Below are 7,309 nucleotides of genomic sequence, written 5' to 3' on the forward strand. Positions count from 1 at the left end.
TGCCAGGGCCCAGTCTCGAGAGGAAAGGAACCCCACCACTGCTGGCTCATCAGACACCCCTTTCTCTCCCTTTCCTACAGGACCCTGTCTTGGTCCATCTCAGCTAATCTCAAGGATTCTGGGACAGCTTCAAGGGTACTGGGCACCCAGACTAAGGTTAGGAGCTAACTCCAAGACCCTCCTCTGGGATCCCGATGGCAGGAGCAGGAGAGGGCTGGGGCCCAGCTGGGGGCCTCTGAGATCTGAACCCTCCTCAACGGGGACCTGTCCCACCTCCAACCTGGTATTTGGGACCATGGCTTTCCCCCCCACACCCCCGACTTTGGACTTTGCACTCTGATACAAAGCCGACCGGAGCCTATAGCCACCAAAGTACAGAGCATCTGGGCCCCCTCCCTTCTCCCAACTGCCCTCTCCTGCCTCAATCAGGCGATGCAGAAGCATTTCAGTATCCGCCTAAAGCAAACATAATTAGGAAAATAAATCAGCAAAGGAGCCCTCAAAGTTTAATCCATTTCCAATACCACTGGGAATAGGTCATGGTCTCCTCTGCAGGTCAGGGTTGCCAGCCATTTGATCTCCGGGGAGGGGGCTGTGTTGCTGGGCTGAGGAGCCCAGTGGATGGGAGGAGGGAATGGGTCTGTTTCTAGATCCTCAAAGGCCCTGGCGGGCTGGAGGGAGAGGACTCTAACCCCACCCCCAGCCCAGATGCAGGAGTCAGACCCAGTCAGACCCAGCTTCCTCCTCCGCAGCTGTTTCCCCCACAAATTAGACACCCGTTTGGGAAACAATGTAGCCTCGTTAATCATTTAATGAAATAAACAACTAATCACGCTGTGATGCTGCCAGGGTTTCTTACCCCCGCAATCAGCCTGCCCTGGAGGGAGGAAGGAGAAGGGGTGAAGCGACGGGCTGGGACGTGGTCTAATAACCCCTGCAACGCTTCAGCTGACTGAGGGGTTATCCCCTTCGGACTGCAGCCTTCCCGCAAGGGACAGTCCTGAAAAAGAGCTGGAGATCTGGAAGCAGAGGGCCTGGCTTTCAGCTCTGCCATGTCCTCCCCGGGGAGTCTTTGGTGAGGTTCTGCACGGGTCTGAACCTCTGGCTTCACACCTGGAAAAGGGCTGATGACCACATCGCCTTTGCTGTGTTGTTGAGGAAGAGTCAGAGAGGAGAAAAGCTCTGGAAGAGCTGTTGGACCCTTTACTGGTGGCTGAGTTGGGGGTCAGCTTTATTCCTTACAGCTTTGACATCCTGACCACTTCTGAGCCTGCCCAAAAGAATCAGGAGAGGCCTCTTTGGAGGAGGCTTCTTGAGCCCAGGATTGAGAATCTGAAGGAATGCCAAAAGACAGGAAGGGGGAAGTCTCTGTGTTATTCCCTCTTCTATCCTGAGGCCTAGACAGAGCGGTTAATGACTCCTCCAAAGGCTGAAGTTGTTTGGTCCCCGACTTTCTGAATTCCCCCATAAACTTTACTGAAGTCTCTGAGAGAGAACCCCACGTTGCCATGGTAACCTCACCCCAGACAGCCTTGCAGTGGTCCCGCAGGCTGAGGGAGGTGGGGGGTAGGGGTCATGTCCCTGAGGTTCCCGGTGGTCACCAGGACTCTAGCAGGCAATCCTGGTACAGCTGTCCCCGTCCCCTCCACACTCACTTCCCCAAGAAAGGGGTTTGGCTCTTCTGTGGTGTCCCCCCAACCCCCTTTCCCTCTCTGCCAACAAAAGAGTTCCTTCACCACAGTGCAGCCCCTCTCCCACCTTCCTCCTTCCAGTGGGGTCTGTCTCCATTTCTAGTAAATCCCGACACCCCCTCCTCGTGGCGGGGTGGGGGGGGTGAGGGTCAGAGAGCGAGGCGGCTCCAGGTCCGGGCGGGTGTGGTGGCTCCCAGCAGCTGCCCACCCCAGCAGCCCAAGGAACAAGGGGCATGTGCGGGAGCGCCCCTCCCCCCACGAAAATGCCACTGCTGTTGACTCCGAAATAACAGATGTCTGTCTGCATATTAATGAGATTGGACGAATAATTGGTGAGTTTTTCATTCAGTGTCAGAATGAACCCGGAGGCCTTATGTTCATGCACACAGACACCCACTCACCCTCCACCCTTCCCTCCCCCCACCACCCTGCCTGACTCTCCCCTGTCCCCAGAACACAATGAGACAGACACAGATGCTGGCAAGTTTGACCCACAAAGAGGAGGGGCAGACAGGGAACTGGGGTGGCAGCAGGAGGGAGACCTAGAGGGTCTGGAGCTAGGTTTGTCAGTTTCTTCCTGTTTTTTGTTTTTTGTTTAAGATTTTATTTTATTTATTTGACAGAGAGAGAGAGAGCACAAGCACAAGTGAGGTGGGGGGAGGGGGCGAGAGGGAGAAACAGACTCCTCGCTGAGCAGAGAGCCCAATGTGGGGCTCCATCCCAGGACCCTGAGATCAGGACCCAAGCCAAAGGCAGACACTTAACCGACTGAGCCACCCAGGTGCCCCTGGCTTATTCCAGTTCCCCTTGGCCCCCCGGGGCCCTAAGCTTACATCTGTGAGACTTCACCACCAGGCAAAAGGGGCCCAGAAGAAGGTGGGAGCCAGAAGGTAGAGAGGGTTGTGGGGAAAGGCAGGTGCAGCCTAGGGGGAGCAACAAAGCAGCGGTCTCCTTCAGCAACGTGGTGTGAGCCGGGAGCCCGGAATCAGTGGATCCCACAACCCGCTTTAGCCCCTATGCCAGGGTTTGGGGCAGAAAAACAGGGATTCTGGACTTAGACAGCTCTCATTTCCCCCTGGGTGTTCTGCATGTTTCCCAACCTCTCTGAGCCTCTCTTACTCTCCTCTGCTCCAAGAACATCTACCTTGCAAGACTGAAAAGATGCAACGAGATAAACCATGTCAAATGTCTGTCCTAGTGTCAGGTTTTAATAAGCCCAACACATACCAGTTCTCCCGCTCCACCGATTCCCCCAAACACACCAAGACGGGTTCAAAATTGCAGCCTCTCCTGCCAGCCCCACCCATGTTTAGGGCAGGGGTTAATTAGGAGTTTAGTAATTATCCCGGCGGCCTGGAAATCAGGAGGGAAAGAAACAAGAGGGAGATGGGCGGGAAGAGAGGGACGAGGTAGGTAAGGGAGAGGGAAGGGGTGGAAGCTCAGGTCTGGAACAGAAGGAGAGAGACCAGGGTGACACCGAACCACACGGCAGGGCTGGAGAAGGTACTACAGGCAGGTGGAGTGAGTCCTTTAATGAGAGGCTAGAATCCAGATGGTAGATTTCAAGTTCTGCTCTGAACTTGGCCTCGGAAGTCTCCTCCCCTCTTCCTGCCTCAGTCTCCCCATCTGTAAAATGAGGGACTCAGGTTACTCCCTAAGGTCCTAGCTGCGTGCTAGAGAACCTGAGAGTCCCAGAGGCCCCAGGGAGCAGGGGAGGACAGGCGGCCACCCCCATACCTACCCCCCTCTCTAGGGCCCGCCAGGCACTCTTGCTTGTCTCTTCTCTCCCGGGGTAAATGGATCTGCTGCACCAGCACACAACTGTCCATTGTGTCCTAATGAGGGACGAGCAGGGAAAACCAATCACTTATGATGCAAATGAGCGGCGGCTGCAGCGACCCGGCTTTCCCTGAGTGCCTCTCTTCTGCCCAGACCCTGGGCGGCCCCCCGTGGACCTGTCTCCTTAGCCCCCAGTTCCCATTTGGTCCTGGACAAGGGAGTTGTGGGCAGACTGGCCTTCCCATGGTCACTCGCTGCCACTCCCTCTGCAAGGAAGCCTCAGCCTTCGATTGGCCGGCTTCTCAGCCCACCCCAAAGGGCAATCAGGGCAGCTCAGTTTTTGATTTTACCTGGACTGAAATGCATATGACACACCACTAACCATCTCGAGCTGTACAGTTCTATGGCATTTCACGGGGTCCTCATGTAGCATGGTCACTCCCTCTCTGGGCTCGGGTGTCATACTCCCTGGCCCTCTCCACACCCCCCGCCTCCAGTGGCCCTGGGGAACCTGCTGGGCCTCAGCGGAGTTCAGGAATAATGGAGGCTGGTGTTGGGGTAAAGGCTGAGAAAAGCCCAGAGCAGGCCTGGGATTGAAGGGGACAAGTCCTGTGCTTTAGGATGGAGTCCGAGGAGAAGACAGAAGAGACCATCACTGCTTTCCTACAACATAGCCCTGGGACCCTATCTTTAGGAAATGGCCTCTTGAATTAAAAAAAAAAAAAAATTTTTTTTTGAAAAAAAATTATTTTTCTTCCTAATTTCTCTGGCATTTGGTTAGAAACCAGAGGCTGCTCTGGCACAGATCTTCGTTTCCATGACTTTCAGAGGCCCTGTGGGCTTGGGGATGATCCCACCAGCAGGCTTCTCACTTTGGCAGCTGCGGAGGGCCCTGAGACAGACCCCCAGGAGCCCTCAGCCACCACAGGAGGCCTTCCCTCCACAGACTCGGGGGACAGATATACCCAAGGAAAGATTTTACACCTTTGTGGCCCAGTTTATTCCACAGGCCTATACAGCTTAACAGCTGGAAAGACTCCTGGAAGTTGTAGCTTGAGTTTCTCTTGCTAATATGCACTACCATTTGCTTTTATGTCGTGTTCAGGAGAAGACGGCAAACACCTGCTTACCTGTGTGTCTATGTTACCTTCAGATTCACCCTTTCTCCCCTCTTCCCTCATCTAGAACATGTGGTCATGTTTTAAAACAAAAACAGAACAAGATTCTCCTGGAATTAACCACTGCCAACGGCTGTAACACTGCAGAGAAAGAAATTTTACAGGGTCACAAACTTTCTTTTAGCTTCTCTGGCCTCTAGCCCTGCTCAACTGGGGTCCATAACTCCCTCTCTCCCAGACAAACATAGCCCAGACAACATAATGAGGGTATTTTCATCTGTGTTCTAATGAATAGGGAGTCTTGGGCTAGTTAGTTCTGGCTCTGCCACCAATTCACTCGTTGACCTTTGACAAGGACCTCAGTTTTATCACCTATAAAGTGGGAATAACAATTTTTACCCTAGCCATCTCCCAGGGAACAAGTGAGGAGGGAGAAATAATAGTTGTGCCAGTGCTTTGAACTTGCGAAGAGATTCTCAGGAACATCTTAATTATCTCTTCAGGGATGGCGGCGGCCGTTTATCTGTCTTGAGTATCCCGCCTGGAGGGGGCTGTGTGGAAGACACAGGGGTAGGGGAAATGGATGTCCTCCGTCTGCGTGGGTGTTGGCTTGATTAATCACAAAGGAGTAGGCATCATGGCAGGCAAGAGAGAATCAAGGAGAAAATCTGTAGATGTGGGCTGAGAGGAAGTGATTCTTGGACACTTAGATTTTTTTATTTTTTAATTTTATTTATTTATTTATTTATTTGTCAGACAGAGATCACAAGTAGGCAGAGAGGGGCACGAAAGTAGGTTCTCCGCTGAGTAGACAGCCTGATGCGGGGCTTGATTCCAGGACCCTGAAGTCATGACCTGAGCCAAAGGCAGAGGCTTAACCCACTGAGCCACCCAGATGCCCCGACACTTAGATTTCTTACACTGTTTCTGGAGTAAATCAGGATCCTAGAAAAGTGGGTGAGAAGGACTGAAGGGAATTAGCACTCCCAGAGGCAGAAGGCGGGCTTCCCAGGGATTAGTGTTCCTGTTGGGGGGGGGGGCAGTTGCAGTTGGTTAAGCCCTTCACTCAGTGTGTCCATTCATTCATCCTTGAACTCATTCATTCAGCAAATCCTCGTTGGGTACCTAACAAAATACCTGCTGGGTACTGGGGCTGGGTTCCAAACAAAGATAAAATCATACTCATCTTGCCCCTAAGGACGTTCTGGTCAAATGGAGAAAACAGAATATACACACAAATAACTTACTGACGGAGGAAAGTGTCATTAAATAAAGCAAACTTCTGGGGTGTCCTGCAGGGTGGGGAGAGTGTCTGGCTGGAAAGATCGGTGGAGGTTCTGGGGAGGAGGTGTCGTGGGCAGGACTGGGCCTGTGGAGATGGCAGAGCGGGACTCGCTGAGGACAAGTTACAGTGTGAGCGGAACCTGCGGGTCGCCATGTCTGGTGGCCAGGGTGCCTGAGAGGGAAGCAGCAGGTGGGGCACTGGAGAGGCTGGATTTCAGCTTGGGATGGCAAGTTTAGGAAGCCTGGGGGAAGGGGTGGGGGTGGTGGGGGTGGGGAGGCAGTCAGAGACCCAGTTTTCGGTATTCGATGAAGACTGTCCCAACTCTTTTTGGATCAGGTTCCACTGATTCTGCCACCTGCAGGGGTTCTCACTTGGGCCTTCTGGAATCTCCCAGCTTCCTTTTCACCAGCCAAATCCTACCCAAGCTCCAAGGGTCAGCTTGAGATGCCTCACCCAGGGGTGCTGCCACATAACCCCCAGAGGGCTTCTGAACCAGAAGGAGCAATTCTCTAAGGATTTTCCGTGGCTTTCTTGCCTCCCGCATTGAATAGTAAGCAATCTGAAGGCCAGAAATGGGTCCTTTCTTCCTCCCTTCCACAATCTCGGCGCACACGCACACAGAGGCTACCAGGGAACTGGGCACGTATAGTCTCCCCTCCATCACTAACCCGATTGTTACTCACGGCCTCCTAGGACTGATTCCCAGCACAGTTTAGCTCCCCACAAATCTTTCTCTGAACAAGGCTTTACCACCTCCTTTTGTCGTGTGACCTCAGGCAAGTTGCTTGGCCTCTCGAAGTGTCCTGTTCCAAAGTGTCCTGGTCCTTGTTTGTAGGTTGGGAATAGTGCATGGCACTTCGTAGGAATGTGGCAAATGATAGTCATTAACGATCACTTTTGCTGTTGGCCCTGAGAGCTGGTAAGATTCAGATGGTCCGCGGAACCCAGGGCTGGCCTTCCGTTTTTCTTTCCTTCTGATTGAGTCTTCTTCTCCTTCCCCTCTGCCTCCTTGTTTTGTCCTCCTTGGGGCGTTCCTGTCCCTCCTCTGTGGGTCTTGCCTGCCTTTCTCCCTCCAGGCCAGCCCTCTCTTCTCCCCTGAGAACCCGCCGGTGGCTGGCTTTTGCTAGGTGAGGGCTGTCTCTTCGCCTTGCTCTCCATCAGTCAATAAAGATAAATTACAAAATCATTTGTTTTATTTGTTCTTGTTACCTTGCGGGCTGTCTGAAATTGCCTTTCTTTAGAAAGCCCTATTTGCATATCTCTATGCTGGAGTCGAAGGCTGCAGCTGGGGTTTCACTGCAATTTAAATATTAATAAAATCTCTAGCTGGTTTTTTTTTTTTTTTTTTTTTAAGCAGTCTGGCCCTTCTGCTCCTAGGCTGCTAATATAATTTAATCTTTGTCCTTTGTATTTATTTAAAGGGCCATTTTAGAGTC

The sequence above is a fragment of the Mustela erminea genome, chromosome 18 (assembly GCF_009829155.1).
Source record: "Mustela erminea isolate mMusErm1 chromosome 18, mMusErm1.Pri, whole genome shotgun sequence".
Classification (NCBI taxonomy): Eukaryota; Metazoa; Chordata; class Mammalia; order Carnivora; family Mustelidae; genus Mustela; species Mustela erminea.